The sequence below is a fragment of the Triticum aestivum genome, chromosome 4A (genome assembly GCF_018294505.1).
Source record: "Triticum aestivum cultivar Chinese Spring chromosome 4A, IWGSC CS RefSeq v2.1, whole genome shotgun sequence".
NCBI lineage: Eukaryota > Viridiplantae > Streptophyta > Magnoliopsida > Poales > Poaceae > Triticum > Triticum aestivum.
The window spans coordinates 135,845,685-135,873,487 of NC_057803.1; positions in this window are offsets into that span (position 1 = coordinate 135,845,685).

Below are 27,803 nucleotides of genomic sequence, written 5' to 3' on the forward strand. Positions count from 1 at the left end.
ACAATTCTTCCTTAAGGAAACCATTAAGGAATGCCGTTTTGACGTCCATTTGCCATATTTCGTAATCATAGAATGCGGCAATTGCTAACATGATTCGGACGGACTTCAGCTTCGCTACCGGTGAGAAAGTCTCATCATAGTCAACCCCTTGAACTTGTCGATAACCCTTAGTGACAAGCCGAGCTTTATAGATGGTCACATTACCATCCGCGTCTGTCTTCCTCTTAAAGATCCATTTATTTTCTATGGCTCGCCGCTCAACGGGCAAGTCAGTCAAAGTCCATACTTTGTTTTCATACATGGATCCTATCTCGGATTTCATGGCTTCCAGCCACTTGTCGGAATTCAGGCCCGCCATCGCTTCTTCATAGTTCGAAGGTTCACCATTGTCTAACAGCATGATTTCCAAGACAGGGTTGCCGTACCACTCTGGTGCGGAACGTGTCCTTGTGGACCTTCGAATTTCAGTAGGGGCTTGATCAGAAGTATCTTGATCATTATCATTAACTCCCTCTCTAGTCGGTGCTGGCACCTCAGGCACATTTTCTTGAGTTGCGCCATTTTCCGGTTCAAGAGGCAATACTTCATCAAGCTCTACTTTCCTCCCACTTACTTCTTTCGAGAGAAACTCTTTCTCCAGAAAGGACCCATTCTTCGCAACAAAGATCTTGCCTTCGGATCTGAGGTAGAAGGTGTACCCAATAGTTTCTTTTGGGTACCCTATGAAGACGCATTTTTCCGATTTGGGTTTGAGCTTTTCAGGTTGAAGTTTCTTGACATAAGCATCGCATCCCCAAACTTTTAGAAACGACAGCTTAGGTTTCTTCCCAAACCATAATTCATACGGTGTCATCTCAACGGATTTCGACGGAGCCCTATTTAAAATGAATGTGGCAGTCTCTAAAGCATAGCCCCAAAAAGAAAGCGGTAAATCGATAAGAGACATCATAGATCGCACCATATCTAACAGAGTGCGATTACGACATTCGGACACACCATTACGCTGAGGTGTTCCAGGCGGCGTGAGTTGTGAAACTATTCCACATTTTCTTAAGTGTGCCCCAAACACGTGACTCAAGTATTCTCCTCCACGATCTGATCGTAGAAACTTGATTTTCCTGTCACGTTGATTTTCAACCTCACTCTGAAATTCCTTGAACTTTTCAAAGGTTTCAGACTTGTGATTCATTAAGTAGATATACCCATACCTACTTAAATCATCAGTGAGGGTGAGAACATAACGATAGCCACCGCGAGCCTCAACACTCATTGGACCGCACACATCGGTATGTATGATTTCCAATAAGTCGGTTGCTCGCTCCATTGTTCCTGAGAACGGAGTCTTGGTCATTTTACCCATAAGGCATGGTTCACACGTGTCAAATGATTCATAATCAAGAGACTCTAAAAGTCCATCAGCATGGAGCTTCTTCATGCGTTTGACACCTATGTGACCAAGGCGGCAGTGCCACAGGTAAGTGGGACTATCATTATTAACCTTACTTCTTTTGGTACTCACATTATGAATATGTGTAGCATCATGTTCGAGATTCATAAGGAATAAACCATTCACCATAGGAGCATGACCATAAAACATATCTCTCATAAAAATGGAACAACCATTATTCTCAGATTTAAAAGAGTAGCCATCTCGAATTAAACGAGATCCCGATACAATGTTCATGCTCAAAGCTGGCACTAAATAACAATTATTAAGGTTTAAAACTAATCCCGAAGGGAGATGCAGAGGTAGCGTGCCGACGGCGATCACATTGACCTTGGAACCATTCCCGACGCGCATCGTCACCTCGTCCTTTGCCAGTTTCCGCTTATTCCGCAGCCCCTACTTTGAGTTACAAATGTGAGCAACTGCACCGGTATCAAATACCCAGGAGCCACTACGGGCACTAGTAAGGTACACATCAATTACATGTATATCACATATACCTTTTGTTTTGCCGGCCTTCTTATCCGCTAAGTACTTAGGGCAGTTCCGCTTCCAGTGACCGCTTCCCTTGCAATAAAAGCACTCAGTCTCGGGCTTGGGTCCATTCTTTGGCTTCTTCCCGGCAGCTTGCTTGCCGGGCGCGGCAACCTCCTTGCCGTCCTTCTTGAAGTTCTTTTTACCCTTGCCTTTCTTGAACTTAGTGGTTTTATTGACCATCAACACTTGATGTTCCTTCCTGACTTCTACCTCTGCTGATTTCAGCATAGCAAATACTTCAGGAATGGTCTTTTCCATCCCGTGCATATTGAAGTTCATCACAAAGCTCTTGTAGCTTGGTGGAAGCGACTGGAGGATTCTGTCAATGACCGCATCATCTGGGAGATTAACTCCCAGCTGAGTCAAGCGGTTATGCAACCCAGACATAGTGAGTATGTGCTCACTGACAGAACTGTTTTCCTCCATCTTACAGCTGAAGAATTTGTCGGAGACTTCATATCTCTCGACCCGGGCATGAGCTTGGAAAACCATTTTCAGCTCTTCGAACATCTCATATGCTCCATGTCTCTCAAAACGCTTTTGGAGCCCCGGCTCTAGGCTGTAAAGCATGCCGCACTGAACGAGGGAGTAGTCATCGAAACGTGCCTGCCAAGCGTTCATAACATCTTGTTCTGCAGGGAGAACGGGTGCGTCACCAAGCGGTGCTTGTAGGACATAATCTTTCTTGGCAGCTATGAGGATGATCCTCAGGTTCCGGACCCAGTCCGTATAGTTTCTGCCATCGTCTTTCAGCTTAGTTTTCTCTAGGAACACGTTGAAGTTGAGGACTACGTTGGCCATTTGATCTACAAGACATATTGCAAAGATTTTAGACTAAGTTCATGATAATTAAGTTCAACTAATCAAATTATTAGTGAACTCCCACTTAGATTAGACATCCCTCTAGTCATCTAAGTATTACATGATCCGAGTTAAACTAGACCGTGTCCGATCATCACGTGAGACGGACTAGTCAACATCGGTGAACATCTTCATGTTGATCGTATCTTCTATACGACTCATGCTCGACCTTTCGGTCTTCTGTGTTCTGAGGCCATGTCTGTACATGCTAGGCTCGTCAAGTCAACCTAAGTGTTTGCAGGTGTAAATCTGTCTTACACCCGTTGTATGTGAACGTCTGAATAAAACACCCGATCATCATGTGGTGTTTTGAAACAGCGAACTGTCGCAACGGTGCACAGTTAGGGGGAACACTTCTTGAATTTATTGTGAGGGATCATCTTATTTACTACCGTCGTTCTAAGTAAACAAGATGCAAAACATGATAAACATCACATGCAATCAAATAATAAACGTGACATGATATGGCTATTATCACATAGCTCCTTTGATCTCCATCTTGGGGCTCCATGATCATCTTGTCACCGGCTTGACACCATGATCTCCATCATCATGATCTCCATCATCGTGTCTCCATGAAGTTGCTCGCCAACTATTACTTCTACTACTATGGCTAACGCGTTTAGCAATAAAGTAAAGTAATTTACATGGCGTTTCTTGATGACACGCAGGTCATATAAAAGAATAAAGACAACTCCTATGGCTCCTGCCGGTTGTCATACTCATCGACATGCAAGTCGTGATTCCTATTACAATAGCATGAACATCTCATACATCACATATAGATCATTCATCATTCATCACAACTTTGGTCATATCATATCACAAACCACTTGCTGCAAAAACAAGTTAGACGTCCTCTAATTGTTGTTGCAAGTTTTACGTGGCTGAATTAGGGTTCTAGCAAGAACGTCTTCTTACCTACGTTAAAGCCACAACATGATTTGTCAACTTCTATTTACCCTTCATAAGGACCCTGTTCATCGATTCCGCTCCAACTAAAGTAGGAGAGACAGACACCCGCCAGCCACCTTATGCAACTAGTGCATGTTAGTCGGTGGAAGCGGTCTCACGTAAGCGTACGTGTAAGGTTGGTCCGGGCCGCTTCATCCCACAATACCGCTGAAGCAATAAAAGACTAGTAACGGCAAGAAAGTTGACAAATCTACGCCCACAACAAATTGTGTTCTACTCGCGCAAGAAGAACTACGCATAGACCTAGCTCTGATACCACTGTTGGGGAACGTTGCAGAAAACAAAAATTTTCCTACTCGTTTCACCAAGATCATCTAGGAGTTCATCTAGCAACGAGTGATTAGATGCATCTACATACCTTTGTAGATCGCGAGCGGAAGCGTTCAAAAGAACGGTGATGATGTAGTCGTACTCGACGTGATCCAAATCACCGATGACCATCGCCGAACGGACGGCACCTCCGCATTCAACACACGTACGGAACAGCCACGTCTCCTCCTTCTTGATCCAGCAAGGGAGGGAGGAGAGGTTGAGGGAGATGGCACCAGCAGTAGCACGACAGCGTGGTGTTGATGGAGCTGCAGTACTCCGGCAGAGCTTCGCTAAGCACTATGGAGGTGGAGGAGGTGTTGGGGAGGGAGAAGGAGGCAACCAAAGGCCAAGGCGTTCAGGTATGAAGTCCCTCCTCTCCCCCACTATATATAGGAGGGCCAAGGGGGGGTGGCCGGCCCTAGGAGATCCAATCTCCTAGGGGGTGCGGCGGCCAATGGGGGTTTCCCTCCCCCCCAAGGCACCTAGGAGGTGCCTTCCCCTGCTAGGACTCTTCCCCCTTCAAACCCTAGGCGCATGGGCCTATGTGGGGCTGGTGCCCTTGGCCCATTAGGCCAAGGCGCACCCCCTACAGCCCATGTGGCCCCCCCGGGACAGGTGGACCCACCCAGTGGACCCCCGGGACCCTTCCGGTGGTCCCGGTACAATACCGATAACCCCGAAACTTGTCCCGATGCCCGAAACAGGACTTCCCATATATAAATCTTTACCTCCGGACCATTCCGGAACTCCTCGTGACGTCCGGGATCTCATCCGGGACTCCGAACAACATTCGGGTTACTGCATATACATATCCCTACAACCCTAGCGTAACTGAACCTTAAGTGTGTAGACCCTATGGGTTCGGGAGACAAGCAGACATGACCGAGACGACTCTCCGATCAATAACCAACAGCGGGATCTGGATACCCATGTTGGATCCCACATGCTCCACGATGATCTCATCGGATGAACCACGATGTCGAGGATTCTATCAACCCCGTAGCTATTCCCTTTGACTATCGATATGTTACTTGCCCGAGATTCGATCGTCGGTATCCCAATACCTCGTTCAATCTTGTTACCGGCAAGTCACTTTACTCGTACCGTAATGCATGATCCCGTGACCAGACACTTGGTCACTCTGAGCTCATTATGATGATGCATTACCGAGTGGGCCCAGTGATACCTCTCCGTCATACGGAGTGACAAATCCCAGTCTTGATCCATGTCACCCAACAGACACTTTCGGAGATACCCGTAGTCTACCTTTATAGTCACCCAGTTACGTTGTGACGTTTGGCATACCCAAAGCACTCCTACGGTATCCGGGAGTTACACGATCTCATGGTCTAAGGAAAAGATACTTGACATTGGAAAACTCTAGCAAACGAACTTATACGATCTTGTGCTATGTTTAGGATTGGGTCTTGTCCATCACATCATTCTCCTAATGATGTGATCTCGTTATCAATGACATCCAGTGTCCATAGTCAGGAAACCATGACTATCTGTTGATCAACGAGCTAGTCAACTAGAGGCTCACTAGGGACATGTTGATGTCTGTTATTCACACATGTATTACGATTTCCGGATAACACAATTATAGCATGAATAAAGACAATTATCATGAACAAGGAAATATAATAATAATGCTTTTATTATTGCCTCTAGGGCATATTTCCAACAGGTGGTTCTATGGTGGAATCTATGCCACGCGTTTAGCACGAGGACTGGGTGTTTCACCTTTGCCCTTTGATCCTATCCTACCCACGCGATATTTATATTTTGACACTTTAAAAGAACATAAGATTCTCAAGGGAAGGGTTGATAACTTCACTTATAATCTATTTTTTAACCAAAAATCTGTTGTGGACACATATTTGCCTGCACCTACTCTTTTTGATTATCACAGCAAGGGGAGATATTTTGTTCTTGAGAGCGAGGCTCGAGCTCATAACGCAGCAGTGGTAGCAGCACGGCAGGCCGAGACATCTGCACCGAGAGCCTCCGTGAGGTACCACGTCGACTACTACCCTACAGGCTACTTATCGACTACCAAGTTAGGCCCAAAGCCTAAGCTTGGGGGAGTACGTGTTCCCACCGACTTTACATTCATGTCCACTTATTAATCTTGTCAGTATCCACACTTTTTCATTGTATCATCCATGCCTAGAATTATTTTCTTGCTTTCTTCTTGTGTGTTTGAAAAACTTTAGAAAAGACGAAAAAAATTAGTTGTAGCCAGTTTACTTTCTATGCATGCTTAGCAGTAACATTAAAAAGAAAACACCAAAAGATTTCCTGGTTCTTCTTTTGCTTGTTGCGAGTTTTCCCGTGTAAATAGTTTTTCTCGTTTTTTCTTTTCCCTTATTTGCTTGTTCAAGAAAACTAAAAAATCCAAAAATATTTCAGTGTGTTTCTCCAAATTTATTTTCTTTTTATTCGAGTTGTACCGAGGAGAAGACCACGATGAAAATGTTGAGTCGCTCTCATTTGAATAATTGTTAAACTAATAAAGAGCACATTTTACCTTGTCTTCTCCTGTTGAATAAAATGTTTTTCAAATTCCAGCTTAGTCCATGGCACTCTTGCACTATTATTATTTTCACATTGTTTGGTCGTGCAAATGAAAGGCAATAATGACGATATTCGGTGAATTGGCAGTGGCAGAGACAAATTGGTATGAATTCGACTTGTTCTTTTTGTGTAAATATGTTTAACCTAGTACCCATGATTCAGCCCATTATGATTAAACATGTTTGCAATGACAATTAGAGATTATAGTTTCTCATGCCATGCATAAGTAGCTGGGAGTTGATAATGATTTATCTTGGATATCAACATAGCGTTAAAATGATTGTGATGTAGTATGATGATATGGTATCCTCCTCTGAATGTTCAAGTGGCTTGACTTGGTACATGTTCATTCATGTAATTGAATCAAAACCAACATAGCCTCTATAATATTTATGTTCATGGTGATCATATCCTACTCCTCCTAGTGTCCAATATTACTTATGCATAATGCATGGTCGTTGCTCTCTAGCTGGCCGCTTCTCAATCTAAATTGCTAGCCTTCGCCTGTACTAAGTGGGGATTTTGCTTGTACATCAAAAACCTTGAACCCAAAGTTATTCCAGATGAGTCCACCATATCTACCTATATGCGGTATTACCCTGCCGTCCTAAGTAAATTTGCAGGTGCCACCTCTAAAAAACTTCTAAAAAATTATCCGTTTTGTGTGCTTGGATCGTTCATGGAACGACAGGAGGTGGTCGGTATCTTCCATGCTAAGCGTGTTATTCTCAGGTCGAGTGTGTATTCACTCGCCATCCCACGAGAAAAGGGAGGTAATAGGGATGCCCAGTCCCAAACTGCAAAATACAAAAAGAGTTAATCGCTCGAATAATCAAACAAAAACTTCCAATGGAGTCAAAACCTTTACTTTTATCGCTTGGGAACCACCACTAGCCTGTTCAGCATTGGAGATATTGATAACTGATGGTCGTGAAGTAAATGAGAAGGGTGCATGTCTCAAAATATCATTTATCTCTGTTTTAAAAATTGAGCTCTGGCACATCTACAAATCACTGCTTCCCTCTGTGAAGGGACTTTCTATTTACTTTTATGTTGTGTCATCACCTTCTAAAACAAGCGCTAGAAACTGAGTAGAGCACAGTTGTCATGATTTATGCATTGTGTGTAGCTAATGTTGGGTGCATCATGACTCGATCTTTTCTACCATGAATTACAATGTTTAGTCGATGCTCGAACTTTGGAGGTGCTCTGCATTTATGTTTTGTGGTCTCATAAAGGGCTAGCGAATTACCACTATTGTCATATTATATCATGGTTGTTTTGACAACGTGTTGCCGTTTGAGATATCTTATTATTGCTCGCTAGCTGATTATGTCATTGATATGAGTCATTATAATCTTTAAGAGTTATTGTCGGCATGGTTAGTTATAATGTTGGCTGAAAACCTGGGTGTTGTTTAAGCTTATTTATGCAAACAAGAGGAAAAGAGTTCATAAATGTTCTTCTTTTTCACTTTCAGTTTATCAACTGAATTGCTTGAGGACAAGCAGAGGTTTAAGATTGGGGAAGTTGATACGTCTCCAACGTATCTACTTTTCCTAATGCTTTTCCTCTTGTTTTGGACTCTAATTTGCATGATTTGAATGAAACTAACCCCGTACTGACGATGTTTTCAGTAGAACTACCCTAGTGTTGTTTTTGTGCAGAAATAAAAGTTCTCGGAATGGAACAAAACTTTGCGAGGATTTTTATATCAATAATAAGAATTTTTGGAGCCAAGACCTGTAGGAGAGGGGCACCTGGGTGGGCACAACCCACCAGGGCGCGCCCCCCTCTCCTGGCGCCCAAGTGGGTTGTCCCCACCTAGCGGGCCCGCTGACCCTGAAACTAACTCTATAAAATCCTATGTTTTGAGGAAAAAAATCAGGGAAAAAGAATTATCGTGATCCATGAGACGGAGCCGCCGCCAAACCCTGTTCTTCCTTGGGAGGGCAGATTTGGAGTCTATTTGGGGCTCCGTAGAGGGGGGGTCTTCGTTCTTCGTCATCACCAACCCTTCTCCATCGCCAATTCCATGATGCTCCCCACCGGGAGTGATTAATTCCTTCGTAGGCTCACTGGTCGGTGAGGAGTTGGATGGGATTCATCATGTAATCGAGTTAGTTTTGTTAGGGCTTGATCCCTAGTATCCATTATGTTCTTAGATTGATGTTGCTATGACTTTGCCATGCTTAATGCTTGACACTTTGGGACCGGATGCCATGATTTTAGATCTGAACCATTTATGTTATCATCATTAATTATATCCATGTTCTAGATCCGATCTTGCAAGTTATAGTCACCTACTATGTGTTATGATCCGGCAACCCCGGAGTGACAACAACCGGACCCACTCCCGGTGATGACCGTAGTTTGAGGAGTTCATGTATTCACTATATGTTAATGCTTTGTTTCGGTTCTCTATTAAAAGGTGGCCTTAATATCCCTTAGTTTCCAATATGGACCCTGCTGCCACGGGAGGGTAGGACAAAAGATGACATGCAAGTTCTTTTAATAAAGCATGTATGACTATTTACGGAATGCATGCCTACATTATATCGATGAACTGGAGCTAGTGCCATGTCTCCCTAGGTTATAACTGTCACAAGATGAATATCATCCAATAAGTGACCGATCCAATGCCTACGAACTTTTCCATATTGTTTCTGCTAAGTTACTATTGCTATCATCACTATTGCACTTGCTACAAAATTACTGCTATCATTGTTACTGTTACTATTGCTGTTGTCACTACTATCAAAATTATCAAACTACTTTGCTACTCATCACTTTGCTGCAGGTAATTAATCTCCAGGTGTGGTTGAATTGACAACTCAGCTGCTAATACCTTCAAATATTCTTTGGCTCCCCTTGTGTCAACTCTATAAATTTGGGTTGAATACTCTACCCTCGAAAACTGTTGTGATCCCCTATACTTATGGGTTATCATGGAGACTCTGGCTACTCTACCCTCGAAAACTGTTGCGATCCCCTATACTTGTGGGTTATCATGGAGGCTCTGGCTTTTGACATTGGCTTCCTCTTAACAGGAGCCTTCTTGTGCATTCTAGGCTTCATGGCAGCAGTAGCTTACTCCTTCTTGAGAACTTTCTTCTTTGAAGTTACCTCCTCATCAACAACAAAGTCCTCATCTTCAGAATCTGAGGTTCTCTTATTCCTTGTCCTTATTGCAGCCTTAGTCAAATTGCTTGGGGTGCTTCTGCTACCTTCATCATAGCTGTTGTTGGAGGGACTAGTACCCTCACTAAGATTCACCTCCTCCTCTAACCTATTCTGACTATCCTGCCGTCTGACATGGCTGAAACTGACCCTGTGAATAGATAGATATAGGTAGAGTGGATGAGCATCACAAAGCACGGCTATTTTTGCAAAAAGTTGACACAAAAACTTAATTTTAGTTTTCTACAGAAAGCATTTCGGAGCTACCGATATGACAAACTTGGTGACACCGGAGCAACCTTAGAGTCTAAACATACAATTTCGGTCAGACCAAAATGCAGTTCGGTGACTCCGAGATGCTAGGGTTTCACAGAGAAAGTGAACTCGGTCATACCGATTCATACACTTCGGTCAGACCGAGTAGTACATGTGCATTGGCCTGGGCCAAATCGGTGAGACCAAAATCTTCAGATCGGTCCGTCCGAGATGAGTTCGGCGGAAACCTAACCCTAAGTTTTTGCATCAAATCTATCCTAGACGAAGTTTTTAGTGGATAGATTGATCTCAATCGTGGCAAGAAGCTTGGGATTGATCTTTGTGCAAGAATCGGAGTTAAGGAATGCATAAAGAGAACGAGTCTGTACCCTAACTCGGTGACGAACTCGCTACGGCGACAACGGCAATGGAGATTCTCGTTGACGGCGCCGGAGACCAGCGGCAGGAGGACGCTGGCGACGACGGAGACGATCTGGAGACAGGAGGGGGCAGAGCTAGGTAGGCGTGGTTGCGTGTTTGAATAAATTTCCAAAATTCAACCCGCGACATATATATACCCAGTCACTGTCGGTGTGACCGAGTGGAATGACTCGGTGAGACCAAACTATTCTAATCAGTTGCATCGAGGTGAAAACCTAGATCAACTTCAATGATTTCGGTGGGACCAAAAGGAATGACTCGGTCAGACCGAAAGCCATTAAGAGGTTTTGGAAGTTTAAGCCCTTGACAGATAGGTGGCTCCGAGTGCTCCTCACTCGGAGGGTCCGAATTCAACTTGATCAAACTTTGTGATGGAATAGAGTTTGAGATGAGAAAAGCATAAATAGCTAGAGGGAGTTCTTAGGCATTCTTATCCATCCATTTGACAAAAATAAAGACCAAACAATCAAAACAAGAAATGGATGTCCTTGAATGGAGAAAAATATTAACCAACATGCTCACACAATAAGATAGCAAATGAAATATGTGGCAGAATATGCACAAACACTCTAGCATCTATCAAGCAATTGTCGATAACTAGGTCATCTACATACGAGTATATTGACTGAGGAGTCAAATGAGAACATTTGATCGTAGGTCATACTCATTGTTGAAGCACAAGTGGGGTTACCACTTTTACATTAACCATTGTTGTGTTCACACCATTAGAGTTGCTTTAGCTCAATTCTTAGAGCAAAGCTCCCCCTAGATGTGATATCCCCTCTAAGAGGGATGAACTAACTTGGGTTTTGTCGATGATGACTTCATGTAGGGGTTGAAGATGTAGATGCTCAATGTTGATGTAGATCATTTGGAGCAATCCATTGGAGTGAGTTGCACTTTCAATACCTACATGGGTTAGTCCCACAAGGAACATACATGGATATCCATAGACATAGAGTGAAGTACACATATGATGTTGTCCATGAAAGCATTAGGTTACCTTGTCCCTTGTCTTACCAACAATATGGTGATGTCTACTATGCAACTTTATTCTTATAGACTCATGTTGGGCCTCTAAGCGCAGAGTTTTGTAGGACAATAGCAATTTTCCCTCAAGCGGATGACCTAAGGTTTATCAATCCGTGGGAGGTGCAGGATGAAGATGGTCTCTCTCAAACAACCCTCCAACCAAATAGAAGAAATCTCTTGTGTCCCCAACACACCCAATACAATGGAAAATTGTATAGGTGCACTAGTTAGGCAAAGAGATGGTGATAAAAGTGTAATATTGATGGTAGAAATATATTTTTATAATCTGAATAAATAAAACAGCAAGGTAGCAAATAGTAAATGGGCACAAAAACGGTATTGCAATGCTTAAAAACAAGGCCAAGGGTCCATACTTTCACTAGTGCAATCTCTTAACAGTGTTAATATAATTGGATCATATAACCGTTCCTCAACGTGCAACGAAGAATCACTCTAAAGTTCCTATCTAGCAGAGAACATAAGACGGAATTGTTTGTAGGGTACGAAACCACCTCAAAGTTATTCTTTCCGATCAATCTATCCTAGAGTTCGTACTAAAATAACACAAAGCTATTTGACGGTGTCCTCGACTAGGGGGTACTCACCACGACGTCTCCCGACCAGCTGGATCGGGCCGAGGACCCCATGGCGGTTCACTCATGGGCCACTTCGGGCAGCCCATGCCGCACACGAGGAAGATTCCACAAGACTTGATGATCAAGACAAGGACTCCTCTCCACCAACGTATTCGATTAGGACTCTTGTTATCCAAGGCCTCCAGTACATTATATAAGTCGAGGCCAGGCTAGTCGCTAGATTATTATGACATTATTCATCATACCCTCAGGTTTTAGACCACAACATATGATCTCGAGGTAGATCAACTATGTACTTGATATTACATCAATATAAACAGAGCATGACGTAGGGTTTTACCTCTATCAAGAGGGTCTGAACCTGGGTAAAACATTGTCTCCTTCGTTCCTGTTACCATTGATCTGAGAATCCACAGCTCGGGACCCCCTACCCCGGGATCTTCCAGTTTTGACACTCACAATGGTGCTTTCATTGAGAGTTCCGCTGTGAGATCGACAAATGATCAATGGCTCGCCCGCAGATCAACTGCGACGTCGACGTCTTCGTCGCCGGCTCGACTGGTCACCTTGGCTTGACCAAGGATTGTGCCCTGCCTTAAATTGTCATGTTTGGTCGAGGGCCTTCATCAAAAACCAACTCCGATCTCTATCATGATCATGGAGGAATCATCCTTGGAGCTCGGGGGCTCAACGTCAACATTGCCCTCGGGCGACCGTGCTGTTCTTCCGGACAGCAAACTTCTATCCACTTCCACCACCTCCTTGGCATCTCTTTGACGATTCCTTCAGTGGAATTGTGCGGAATTTAGTCTACAACAACCCTGTAAAATTTTGTCACGTTTCGATGGAGCAATCTCCGCCGATCTCCGATATACCGGAGCCCTGTCGAGTCTGGATGGGAATCAGGACGATTTTAGGGTGCGGTCTCCAGAGCCCAGCTCGGAGGTTATTTGGAAGATCCAACCGTTCATCTGCTGCGGAATTTCCATATCTACCACCTCTCAAAATTTCAGCTCGATCCGGTCGTTCAAACTCCGGGAACCTTCCGATTTGTGCATCACTTTTTGGATCTGTTTTCTGCGCAAATACGAATCCAACCTGAGATCATCTCTCTTCATTAACGAGATATTGGACAACCTTTTTGGAAGAATCTCTTTCTAGGGTATTGTTTTTGTTTCTGAACACATGCTCATGAATTTTGCTCCTTTTCGGAGGTAATCTTCAATGTCATGCTGGTGTCAAACCTGTCCGGAAATATTGCTTCACGGCTGCCGACCTACACTAGATACGTCGTCGCTTTGTTGAGCCAAGCTCAACTTCTATGGATCATCATCTTGGCGAGCCGAACAAAGAGTTCGGAATCGCAAAGGATAAATCATCACCAACATCGCCACCCTATAGATCACACAGAGCGGGCACACTGGCATCGTCGCATGGTCACTTCATCAAGCCGACATTGATCGCGTCACAAGTTACAACTTGCGTCGGCATGGCCGCACTATTGCTTCTTCAAGCCGATGTCCATCATGTCGAACTGCTTCAACATCTCGGCTGACACGGCAGCTGCAACATCTCCTTACCGACCCGCTCCGTCACCTCGGCTGGACCGGGGGCTTCACCATATTTTCATCAAACCTACTCCGATGACTTCGGCGTCACCAGCGATCTGCTTCGACTCATCGGCTGACATGGAGGCTTCGACACCTCGGCTGAATCGGGGACTTTGCTATTTCTTCATCAACATACTCCGGTGACTCCGGCTTCACCATCCAACCAGCTTTGTCACGTTAGCTGGACCGGGGGCTTTGCCTCGGCGAGCCAACCTTTGCCAGCATCGCCATGCCGTCGCTTTATCGCCCATCAGGCAATGGGTGTGCAGATCGAGTCCCAATTTTGGAGTCACCTTTCTTCGGATTGCTACAACAAATAAACCAGGTGATATTAATCCTAGTAATTTTTGCTTGTTTGGGTTTATTTTTCCCGAGGAATGATTACTCTGGTTTGTTCCATCATCTGTACATAGGTTTATCAAATGGTGGCCACATTAACGACGGTCGCGTGGTGCTTCGGCTTTGCCACACCTTTACCGCATCACGCCGACGCCCTGCATCGACATTGACTTCGGCGCCAGGCCACATATATTTAAATAAATTATTTTGCGTAAAATAATTATGCGAGGATTTTTATATATTTATATTATTATTGTTGGACTGCACTATTTTACATGTGTAGGTAATCGATTTCGACTGTGCCACCCGGTCACTTCGGCAAGCCGACATCATCGTCCCAATCGGCCTAAATCGGCTCGCATGATCACCTTGTTGGTCGAATTGCCATACCGACATGTTCGGTTGCCTCGGGACTTCGGCATCGCTGAGGGAGCTCTACCTCATCGAGTGTTCGGCACACATGCCATATTTCTTTTATTACTCACTTTGCATAAATTATTAATCATGCATCCTTTTTTTAAATATTATTATTATTACTATTATCTCCAACTTGCACTATCTTCTGTGCATAGGTAAATGATCCGGATTGGGCAGCGATGTCACCTCTGCATATCGACATACCACGTCACCTCGGCTGGACCGGGGGCTTCGTCATCACTTCATTAACCCATGCCGGGTACTTCGGCGTCACACTACCGGCCTGCATCGGTCGTGCTATGTCGCCACTTCGGAGCGTCGAGCTCCTTGCTCTGCACCTTGGGACCGGCTTGGGGGTTGGGAGCTCATCCCGCCGTAAGCTCGGACCATGTCATCAATACCGAGCACATTAACCAGCTAAGTCGCTTTCATGCTAAAAAACTTTTAGTTTTCAATTTTGTTCGGTTCGACCAAGCATTATACTTTTTGGCAAAAAGTTATTTGTGAGAAACCTCCTTGTCAAAACTTTGTTCGTGACACACAAATTCAAATACCCCGTTTACTTGGGGGCTTCCTTTATGAAGCCTTTCCTCTTGCATATGATTATACGTGTATGGCTTCGTTCCTTGTTCGTGTATTACGCCACAATATGCACCATGTTGACTTAAGTGTTCCGCAAGATGGGTTGCCTTGCTCCTGTGTCTACCCCTACGTTCCCGATTGTTCATCTAGGGAGTAAAGGGAGCATCTTTGCGATTGTCACGATCGGGTCATCCGAGCTTGGACCTCAGACTGGGTAAACCGAAAGCTAGCGCTCTATTGTTTTCAATCATGGTTGGCACAAAACGTACCTCATGAGTACAAAAATATGTTGCACAAGTTCATAGTAACAATGAGTAACCGAAGAAAGGTATCGATAGGGGTACTATTTTCTTCGAAGATGCTTCTTACACTTCGTCAGTAATATAGCATAAGTTCCCTGAGCGCGCTTTATCTGTTACAGCCTTATGGCCTGACTGCATGGTTACCGGAGGCACCATCGATATTCTCGACAGGTGGAGTACATAACACTTTTCGGCCCTTTACCAAAGAGGGAGAAGCCGATGGTCGGTTAAGACGCATTTAAAAGTTCGGGTGAACACATATATGATATAAGTACTTCGGTACATACAATCATTATACATAGAATTCTTTTACCCAAGTTTACTGGGGGCTCTTAAATTTATATGAGCCATTCTAAAGTAAATGTGTTTTCTTCCTAGTCGTTGCAAAATCTTTTTCTATCACTCCTTTTTTGACGCGAGTGTGTGGTCAATAGCCGGATAGCCCATTTTCTCTCTAGTGACCGCTCAATTTTAGTTCACTAAACTGGTCTAACGAGCAGTACTCCGCCTTCGGGATAGGAGGTTGCAGCCGTAGGCTGACCCGCTTGAAGTCTTGAGATCGGATGTGTCATATTAATGCACGACAGAAGCACAAAAGTAAGACCAATTTTCTGATTGGCACCAAATGACTTGACTTAGTTCGGGCGTAAAGTTTTTACTGAAGTTTTTTGGTTTTTCAAGCCTATGGCACTTTTAAACTATTTGTTTGTTTCCAGCATAAGTCTCATAGTGCAGCGCTAGACACTTTTAGAGATTCGGCACAAAAATTCTGGGATATTACTATATATGCATCGGTTTTGAATTGTGTCTTTGATCAATAGTTGGGTTGCCCGGCTCCTGTGCTTGCCTCCTACATTCTGCTTTGTTTAGCTAGGTGTGCAAAGGGAGAATCACTGCGATTGCGCTTCCAGATCGAATGGTTAAGCACCTCAGTGGAGAAAGCCGAAAATTGACTGTCACAATGGGCGTAAACTGGTCAGTGATCCGATGACGGTATCAAACTATAGATTGATACCGATTACCCCATGTTAAACGATGGGCCTTTCATAACATTGGCCGAAGTGATAATGGCTAGACTTCGGTCGGTGCCGAACACTAACAGGGGGCTCGTAGCTAGCTTCCCCAGTTTAAAGCTCCTATGACTAAGTGAAAGTTATAAAGCCCGCATATCTGATTGCCTCGTTTCTGCTAACACAACCGCCGTCGGGCACCGAGACTCGGCTAAGGGTTGTCTTGTTATTGCAGAAACACCCTGCATAGCATCTACAAGGGGTGGAAGCCGACGATGGGCCACTTTCAAGTGATAAATGGTCACAGCGGAGTCAAAATAGATATATCATCGGCATTCGTATTTTATATATGAGGGCTACCTTCCATAATCATTGTTATAAAGCCATAAATATGCATCAATTTGACTTAAGATTTTGGCCAAGCTGGGTTGCCTAGCTCCTCTGCTTACCCTTACGTTCCCGATTGTTCGGCTAGGCGGTAAAGGGAGCACCTCTGTGATTGTTACTACCGGGTCATCCGAGTTAGTACCTCAGACTAGATGAAGCCAAAAGCTAGCGATCTTAAAGGATATAATTGGTCGGCAATGACGTAAGAGAAAATTTTGATTCATTAATACCATAGAGTTCGGGAACTTTCCTCGAACTAAATCCTCATTATTTTCCTCCCACATTGATTGGAGGTGAGGTTTCATGATCATGATCAGCATGATAACCCAAAGAAAGGAACCGATAGCGGGATTATTTTCTTTGCAAGATGTTTCATATCTCTCTGCATACCTTTGTTTATAAAACCGTATGGCTGGATTGCCTTGTTTTCCATAAATCTTTGCCCTTATAACGGCTTTATAAAGTAGGACAAACACTCCCGGCTTCTGGCCAAGGAGGTTGAAGCCGATGGTCGGTCAACAAAGTTTTGTACAATGCGGATCCGAGCATTAATGATGTAAAGTACTTGGATACGTAGAATCATTACACATAATTTGTGATTTTACTCTGGATATCGATCCTTAATTCGGCCACCCGTGCCCACATTAAGGCTCGGGGGCTACTGGGCTTCGGGCTTATCATTCACTAATATTAAAAGGGGCGTATCGATCCCCTGATCTGGTGTTTCCACCCGACCAATGTCTCAGAGGCTACTGCATTGCCTATTCAATGCAGAAAATTCAAAGTGCTCGGTGTTCGGCAGGACTGAACTATGGGCAAACGCGTCTTCGGACAACAATAAGTACCATCTAGGACTTATCCGGCATCAAGCTAATATATTACATTGACTTCTCAAAACCCTCTCTCAAGGGCCCGTCCGCCGATCACTATTACCTCTAATATATTACACTGCATTTCTATTCCTATGTATGCTGCCGAGCTAGGAGTTGATCCTCAGGACGATTTCACGACCTGAGTCTCAGAAGCTACTAGGATCAATGGTTTCATATTTTCCTTCAGGTGCATCTCAGATTTTAGGCCGACAGACACCTTGATGGCTACTAGCCATACATCTCGTCAACAAATAAATTTATACACATCGGAAATAAAATCCGCAAACAATCATCCCATGACCGAGGTGCTGAGCCACCTCGGAAGCAGTTCAGCATATAGCTTGGATGCAAGTGGCTGGCTCCTTAGAGGGCATTTCTGGCATTAAGCTCGGCTAAAACTTTTTCAAGACCAAGGTAATCTATGACACCTCGGATACAGTCCAGCATTGGAGCTCGGATACATTCCGACGTTGAAGCTCGAAAGCGGTCCGGCCTTGGTGCTCGGCTGCAAAAGATACCTCGAAATCAGTCCAGCGTTGGAGCTCGGACGAGAGAGGACACCGCTGCATGGGAAACACTTCAAACCCGAGGTGGGCGTAAAAATAACAAGGCATTGATAACGGCCAATAACTTAAAGGGGCTCCTCAGGACACCCGACGTTTAAACTCTTCGCATTTACTTCGGCAATCCTTAAGATCGAAGATAGGAAGATTTCTTGAACCAGTTTTCAAGACCGACGACCAAAGATGAAGAACAGTTTGGAAGAATCGAGGAGCGTCCCCAACTTGAAGATCGGTTTAGGGGGCTACTGACGGTGTCCTGGACTAGGGGGTACTCACCACGATGTCTCCCGACCAGCTGGATCGGGCCGAGAACCCCCATGGCGGTTCACTCATGGTCCACTTAGGGCAGCCCATGCTACACACGAGGAAGATTCCACAAGACTTGATGATCAAGACAAGGACTCCTCTCCACAAACATATTTGACTAGGACTCTTGTTATCCTAGGCCTCCGGTACATTATATAAGCCGAGGCCAGGCTAGTCGCTAGATTATTATGACATTATTCATCATACCCTCAGGTTTTAGACCACAACATCTGATCTTGAGGTAGATCAACTCTGTACTTGATACTCCATCAATATAAACAAGAGCAGGACGTAGGGTTTTACCTCTATCAAGAGGGCCCGAACCTGGGTAAACCATTGTCTCCTTCATTCCTGTTACCATTGATCCGAGAATCCACATATCAGGACCCCCTACCCCGAGATCTGCCGGTTTTGACACTGACACTATTCTTTCCGATCGATCTAACCAAGAGTTCGTACTAAAATAACACCAAATCAAATTAAGATTCATAATATTCAATCCAACACAAAGAACTTCAAAGAGTGCCCCAAGATTTCTACCGGAGAAACAAAGACAAGAATGTGCATCAGCCCCTATGCATAGATTACCCCAATGTCACCTCGGGAATCCGCGAGTTGAGTGCCAAAACAAATATCAAGTGAATCAATATGATACCCCATTGTCACCATGAGTATTCAATTGCAAGACATATATCAAGTGCTCTCAAATCCACGAAATTATTCAATCCGATAAAACGAAATGTCAAAGGGAAAACTCAATTCATCACAAGATAGAAAGGGAAAAACACCATATGATCCGACTATATTAACCAAGCCCACGATACATCAAGATCGTGACATCTGAAGAACATGAGAGAGAGAGAGATTAAACACATAGCTACTGGTACAAACCCTCAGCACCGAGGGTGGACTACTCCCTCCTCATCGTGGTGGCCGCCAGGATGATGAAGATGGCCACCGGAGATGATTCCCCCTCGGCAGGGTGCCGAAACAGGGTCTAGATTGGTTTTCGGTGGCTATAGAGGTCTGCGGCGGCGACACTTCCAATCTAGGTTAACCCCGAGGGTTCTTGGAACATTTTTGAATTTATAGGGTAAAGAGGGGGTGTGGTAGGCCACCGAGGTGGGCACAACCCACCTGGGCGCGCCCTGGTGGGTTGTGCCCCCCTCGGGGCACCCCCTAGGCGCTGCTCTGGCCCATCCTAGGTGTTCTGGTCCATAAAAATTCTCGAAAAAGTTTCGCGGTGTTTGGAGTCCGTTTGATATTGATTTTCTGTGATGTAAAAAACAAGCAAAAAAACAGCAACTGGCACTGGGCACTGGGTCAATAGGTTAGTCCCAAAAAATGATATAAAGTTGCTATAAAATGATTGTAAAACATCCAAGAATAATAATATAACAACATTACTACTTCATAAATTATAGATACGTTGGAGACGTATCAGCATCCCCAAGCTTAATTCCTATTCGTCCTTGAGTAGGTAAATGATAAAATAAATAATTTATGAAGTGTGAATACTAGCAAAGTGCATAAGTTTGATCAATGACAACTTCAATCACTTTTCCTAGCATCATAACATATAAAACTTCTCATGTTAAAGTAGTAACCAATTCACATGTTAAGGTTCAAACAATGAACTCTCTTGAAACTCAACAACCTATGTTCTCGCTCACCAAGCAATTGCAATTCAACTTATTCAACAAAGTTTAAGTAAGAGCTCCACATACCCAACCATCATATAGTCTTCTATGATTGCTAACACTCACCTCATACACATGAGCAAAACGTTTCAACCGGACACATAGAAAGATAGGGTCTTATAATTTTGCCTCCCAATGTTTTCATCTCAAGGGTGATGTCAACAATAATAACTCATGCTACCCATATCCAACTAGATATATGTGCCTAGATCTTTCCTCACCACATGATGCTTGCCAAAAGAGAAAAATAAAAAGGAATAGAGAGAAACAATTTGACTCTTTGCATAGAAGTAAATATTGAAGTAAAAGATAGGCCCTTCACAGAGGGAAGCAGAGGTTGCCATGCGCTTATTTGTTTGTATGCTCAGCCCCTTAGTGCAAAAGAATGTCACGTTATATTGCCCCTTATGATAGCAACCTTTATTATGCAGTGTGTCGCTTTTATTCTTTGCCATCACAAGTTCGTACAACGCTCAATTTTCTCTTACACTAAATGATCTCACACTTTTAGAAGCAATTTTTATTGCCTTATTGCACCGATGACAACTTACTTGAAGGATCCTACTCAATCCATAGGTAGGTATGGTGGACTCTCAAAACAAGATTTTGGGTTTAATGGTTTTTGGATGCACAAGTAGTATCTCTACTTGGTGTGGAATTTTTGGCTAGCAAAGATGGGGGGCAAGCACCACATGTTGAAGGATCTATGACAATATAACTTCTATGTGAATATGAACATACATAAACCATTACGTTGTCTTCCTTGTCCAACATCAACAATTTTGGCATATAATATTTTGATGGGGGCTCACAATCACAAAAGATTTCCATGATAGTGTATTTACATGTGAAATTTCTCTTCCTTATACTAATTATTCGTGATTTGCTTGTATGAGCAATATTGTGATTGTCAAGCCTCAAAAGATTTCACTTTCTAAACCCAATGTGAAGCTACCACTAAGCATGATATGATTTCAACTTCATGACATTCAATTTATTCAACAATTTACTCATAGGAAATAAGTGAAGCACAAGAGTAAATGACAAGCTAGTCCAAAAAGATATAAGTTAAGATCATGAGCATAATATTTCTTTCTCTTGAATTAATTTAAGTGAAGCAAGAGAGAATTTCTTCAAAAATACTAAAGCATGCCATGCTCAAAAAGATATAAGTGAAGCACTAGAGCAATTCCATAGAAAAGAGCTTCATTGACGGGATGTGAATGCCGTTTACCTAGCCTCCCTGACAACTATTTGAGGACTCTATTTTATTTAAAAACTTTCAAATCTAAGTACTTGATTAAAACAGCAAGCAAAACAAAATAAAATGACAATCCAAGGATAGCACACATTGAAGGAAATATGCCCTAGAGGCAATAATAAAGTTATTATTTATTTCCTCATACATGATAAATGTTTATTATTCATGCTAGAATTGTATTAACCGGAAACATAATACATGTGTGAATACATAGACAAACATAGTGTCACTAGTATGCCTCTACTTGACTAGCTCGTTGATCAAAGATGGTTGAGTTTCCTAACCATAGACATGAGTTGTCATTTGATTAATGGGATCACATCATTAGTAGAATGATGTGATTGACTTGACCCATTTTGTTAGCTTAGCACTTGATCGTTTTAGTTTGCTGCTATTGCTTTCTTCATGACTTATACATGTTCCTATGACAATGAGATTATGCAACTCCCGATTACCAGAGGAACACTTTGTGTGCTACCAAACGTCACAACATAACTAGGTGATTATAAAGGTTCTCTACAGGTGTCTCCGATGGTACTTGTTGAGTTGGCATAGATCAAGAATAGGATTTGTCACTCCGATTGTCGGAGAGGTATCTCTAGGCCCTCTCGGTAATGCACATCACTATAAGCCTTGCAAGCAATGTGACTAATGAGTTTGCTATGGGATGATGCACTACGGAATGAGTAAAGAGACTTGCCGGTAACGAGATTGAGCTAGGTATTGAGATATCGATGATCGAATCTTGGGCAAGTAACATACTGATGACAAAAGGAACAATGTATGTTTTTTTGACTGGGTAGGAACAATGTATGTTGTTATGCGGTTTGACCGATAAAGATCTTCATAGAATATGTAGGAACCAATATGAGCATCCAGGTTCTGCTATTGGTTATTGACCGAAAACGTGTCTCGGTCATGTCTACATAGTTCTCGAACCCGTAGGGTCCGCACACTTAAAGTTCTGTGACGATCGGTATTATGAGTTTTTGTGTTTGGTAGTTCGGAGTCCTGGATATGATCATGGACATGACGAGGAGTCTCGAAATGGTCGAGACGTAAAGATGGATATATTGGATGACTATGTTCGGACACCGGAAGTGTTTCGGGAGGTTTCAGACATATACCGAAGTATCGGGGGATTACCGGAACCCCCCGGGGAATGTGATGGGCCTATTGGGCCTTAGTGGAGAAGAGGAGGGGCGGCCAGGGCAGGCCGCGCGCCCCCTCCCCCTCTAGTCCGAATTGGAGAAGGAGGGGGCGGCGCCCCCCTTTCCTTCCTCCTCTCTCCTTCCCTTTCCCCTTCTCCTACTCCTACTTGGAAAGGAGGAGTCCTACTCTTGGTGGGAGTAGGACTCCCCCCTTGGCGCGCCCTCCTCCTGGCCGGCCGCCTCCCCCTAGCTCCTTTATATACGGGGGCAGGGGCACCCCACAGACACACAAGTTGATCATTGATCTCTCCCAGCTGTGTGTGGTGCCCCCCTCCACCATAATCCACCTCAGTCATACTGTAGCGGTGCTTAGGCGAAGCCCTGTGATGGTAGCTTCATCAACATCGTCACCACGCCGTCGTGCTGACAAAACTCTCCTTTGAGCTCTACTGGATTGGGAGTTTGCGGGACGTCACCGAGCTGAACATGTGCTGAACACGAAGGTGTCGTACATTCGGTACTGTCGGTGGGAACGACACCTATGGGATCACTGGGACCCCTTCTACGGTCGGCGGGCGCAGGGTCGTGAGAAGAGCAGGTTTAGGAGGAAGCACATGGGTCGTTTACCCAGGTTCGGGCCGCGAGGATGCGTAAAACCCTAGTCCTCCTTTGGTGGATGTATTGAGTGTTCTTGAGCTTTTTGAACTAGCTACGGTGGTTGTGCCGTCCCAAAAAGCTGAATCCCTCTCCTGGTCGCCTCGGGCCTCCTTTTATAGGAAAAAGGGGTTGCCACAGTGGCACACAGGAGGTGGAAAGGCCTACAGTGCGCGAGCTTATCGCACGGCATTACGGGACAAAGTGCATTAAATGCACTATGTAGGTGTCCATTAGCTTTATCTGGGACGGGAATGAGGCCCGCCCCGTCCGTCGCTGCTTCGCCTTGCTTCGACACACGCCCAGACCAGTGGTGCATGCAGCGCCATGTAGGCAGGCAGGCAGCTGAGGTGGCGCGGTGGTAGGGCCTTCATGAAGATCTGCATGCCGCCACGCAGGTGCTTGCTAATTTGGCCTGGAAGCTGCATGTTGCCACGCAGGTGCCAGCCCAGCTGGTTGGGCTGGTAGATGCATGCGAACGGCGGTGGAGTCTTGGCTGATGCGGGCCTGGCAGTGGCCCTGCTGATGCCCTCGACAAGGGTCTTGCCGGGGGCCCGGCAAGGGTCTTGCCATGGCGTTGCTATCATCCCCGACAAGGGTCTTGCCAGGGGTCTTGTGGATTTCCTTGGCTAGGATCCTGTCGAGGGTCACCGTCTTCTAATCCTCATCTGATCTTGTGTTTATGATCTTGACGAAGATTTGCATGCCACCACAGAGGCACCTCCTGAGCCTTGGTTCCAACGCAGTTGTTTGGGTCGGAGCCTGTGTGCTCAAGGGTGGCTCGCGCTGCTGGTGTTGAGCAAGTTGCCCCGGCAAGGCTCTTGCCGGGGCTGCGGGGGGGCTGCCTCGGCAAGGACCTTGCCGAGGGAGTCCACCTCGCCCTCTTGCCCTCCTACACTTCTGGTCTTGGCGTCATGTGACACTCCAAAATTTTTATTTGGTTTTTGTCAAAAACTTTGTGGTTTTGAGAACAGAGAGTTTTTTTCTAATCTTTCTTTTTCAGAAAAACCTTCCTCTTAAAAACCTCCTGTCACATCCCTAGCTTCTGGTAATGCTCTAGGCTAGCTTCATGTGTGCATCATGTCTATATTCCGAAAGTTGAAATGAGGAAATTGAAAGCCTCGGAAATCATTTTAATAAAGGGGCAAGAAACCCTAAAATTGCAATCAGTAAATCCAAAATGCCCTAGAAATAGCTCTGACAATTTTGGCAAGAGTTATAAATCAAACCAAAATTTTGGGACATTTCTAAGGAATTATTTGGGTTCTGATTTTAAATCAATATTTTATTTGAATTTGGAGTTATATTCATAATATATAATGAATATATTTTCAAATGCCCTGAGATATTTTATGTTTATGAGGAGTAGACCTTAAGTGACATAAAATTATCCAGGGGAGTTTTGGCACTGTTTTCAAATTTGTTTGAATTTGAATTCAGTGGCAATTAAATAGAAAACAGAATTAAATAGAAATAAAAGCAGAGAGGAGAGAAAACTTACCTGGCGCTCACCTCTCAGCCCACCTGGCCCAGCTCCTCCAGCGGCCCAGCCCACCGCCGCTTCTCCCCCTGTCGTCTTCCTCCCCCTCGCCCCGAAGCTGCTCGGTGGCGGGCGCGGCCACGTGCCCCGGCCACCTCCTCCCTTCCAGCCTGCCTGGCTCCTCCTCGACGCCCCGGTGATGCCACGCGCCTCCCCGACCCCCTCTCACTTCTCCCTCGCTCTATGGACCTCCCTCCCCCTCGCTCCTCTGCTTCCCCCCCATGACCGAGAGCCGCTGCCGCTGTCGCATCCATAGCCACCGGCCACCCCTCGCCCTTCCGCTGAGCTCAGAAGCTCCGCCTCGACCCCCTCTTCCTCCCCACCGATCCACGGCCCTCCGGAAGCCCTGCAACGTCGCCGCCATCGTCATCTTCTACCTTTGGCTGCCCGGATCTCCGGCGACCCTGTGCTGCCTCCGACGCTCCCCCGGCCTCGTCTCCGCCTCGAATGGATCCGCTGTGAGCCCCTGCTGCTTCTCCTGTGCTCGCCCCCTCCGTTCTCGCCCCTAGCCCCATCTCCCACCGCGGCCGAGAGTTTCTCGCCGCCGGCCATGGCGTGGCCGTGGCCACAGCCACCGCAGCTCGCTCCCGAGCCCACCGTCATGCTCAGCGCAGCACCAGGAGCTCGTAGCCACCACCCGCTCCTCCTCTAGTGCACCGTAGCCCCTTCTCCCCTCCCCGCCGAACTCCGGCCGCCGCAAAAGCTGCCACCGTCGTCGATTTAGCCCACTCCGTCGCGAGTTGTTGCCTCCGTTGGATGCGCAAGACTCCTAGCTTTCCGTAGCCGCAAACCGCGTCCAAAACCACCGCCTGAAGCTCAAATCTGAGCCGCGCCACCGTCTCGGGCCTCGCCGGCGGGATTGACCCCGCTGACTCAGTTGACCACGGGTGGGCCCAGTTTGACCCCTTGGGTCAATGACAGGTGGGGCCCAGCCCTGCTAGTTAATTAGGATTAGTACTAATTAAATTTAGTTAAACTAAGTACACTGACATATGGGTCCCACGGGTCAGATTTGACCTGGACAACGCCCGTTGACTTGCTGACGTCACCGTGAAGTCATGCTGACGCAGTAATAGGTTTTCTGGATTTAAATTAATTCAAGAAATTCAGAAAATGCCCTAAACTTCAATAAATCATAGAAAATTAACCGTAACTCCAAATTAAATAATTTATATATGAAAAATTATCAGAAAAATTCAAGGAATCCATCTGTACCATTTTCATGCATGTTAGAACAACTTATAGCTGCTGTTTAGCACAAATCAATTAAATGGCATTTGAATAATCACATATGGAGTTTGAATTTGAATCTTGTATTCAAACCAACTTCATTTAATCTGTTGCTAGTTGCATTAGCCCAAAACACATTCATTTTGCCATGTCATGATCATGCATCATGTTGTGCATTGCATTGATTGTGTTCCCTTCTGTGTTGCCGGTATTTGTCCCCTCCCGGTAGACGATGTTCCGACGTTGTGATCGTTGACACTGATGAAGACTCAATGTTATCTTCAGAAGTGCCAGGCAAGCAAAACCCCCTTGTTCATTCCGATAAAATCCCACTCTCTCGCTCCTGCTCTCTTTTACTGCATTAGGACAACACCAATTCATCTGTTACTTGCTGCGGTAGCCGAACCCCTTTATCCTTTGCATGACCTGTCATTGCCACAGTAAATAGATGAAACCCACTAGCATGAGTAGGAGTTGTTTGAGCCCTGTTGTGCCTACTCATTCATGCTTGTTTGTCATGCCTGCTACTGCTTAGAGTTGAGTCAGGTCTGATTCATCGGGGATGAATCAGAGGTGTGTGAACATGTCCTACTGTGTGTGAGCTAAGTGTGTGAACACGATTTGGTAAAGGTAGCGGTGAGAGGCCATGTAGGAGTACATGGTGGGTTGTCTCATTGAAGCCGTCCTCAGGAACCGAGTTCTGTGTTTGTGATCCATGATTCAGCTACTACCACGCATTGGGCCTGAAACCAATGGACCCTCTCGGCTTCTTAATCACCCTTGTCCTCTGTCCAGGAGTTGCAAGTAGTTTCTGGTGTTTGTAGTATGCTGGAGGCCGTGCGCAGCGCTGACCGTAGGGGTGGGCTGTGATGCGGTAGGCACGTGGCCGGGTATACCGGGCGCCCGTTTGGTGTCACGGAACCCTGTTCACATCGTTTGGGGATGTGAGCGAAACTCCGGCCGGATCTCCTCATGGATGGAACCCGAATAGGCGATAAACCTGGACTAGAGACTTGAGTGTTTAGGTAGGCCGTGGCCGACACCCACGTTGGGCTTCCGCTTGAAGGTTGCCGAGTACATGTCGTGTAAACGGCGGTAAGTGGTGAGAGCGTGTGTGAAGAAGTACACCCTTGCAGGGTTAATATGATCTATTCGAATAGCCGTGTCCGCGGAAAAGGACTTCTGGGTTGCTTATATTAGTTCATAGACAAGTGAAAGTGGATACCCTAAAATATGCAAGATAAGCGTGAGTGCTATGGATGGCGTTCTCGTAGGGAGACGGGAGCGGATCCATAGTGGTGTATTGATATGGTGAATATGTGGACTCGTGTGCGCCACCTCAAAAGAGTTACTTGCAGTCGTAGTTCAGGATAGCCACCGAGTCAAAGCTGGCTTGCTGCAGTTAAACCCCACCACCCCTTTGTTGATAATGATGCATATGTAGATAGTTCTGATGTAAGTCTTGCTGGGTACACTTGTACTCACGTTTGCCTATTTTATGTTTTTGCAGAGAGACTTCGGTCTCGCTAGTAGTTCCGCGTGGACTTCGACGTTTAGCTTGTTACCTCAGCTACGATCTTGTGCCTCGGCAGGATTGGTAGATAGTCAGGCTTCTCAGCCTTTTTCATTTATAGATGTTTGTACTCAGACATGTTAAGCTTCCGCA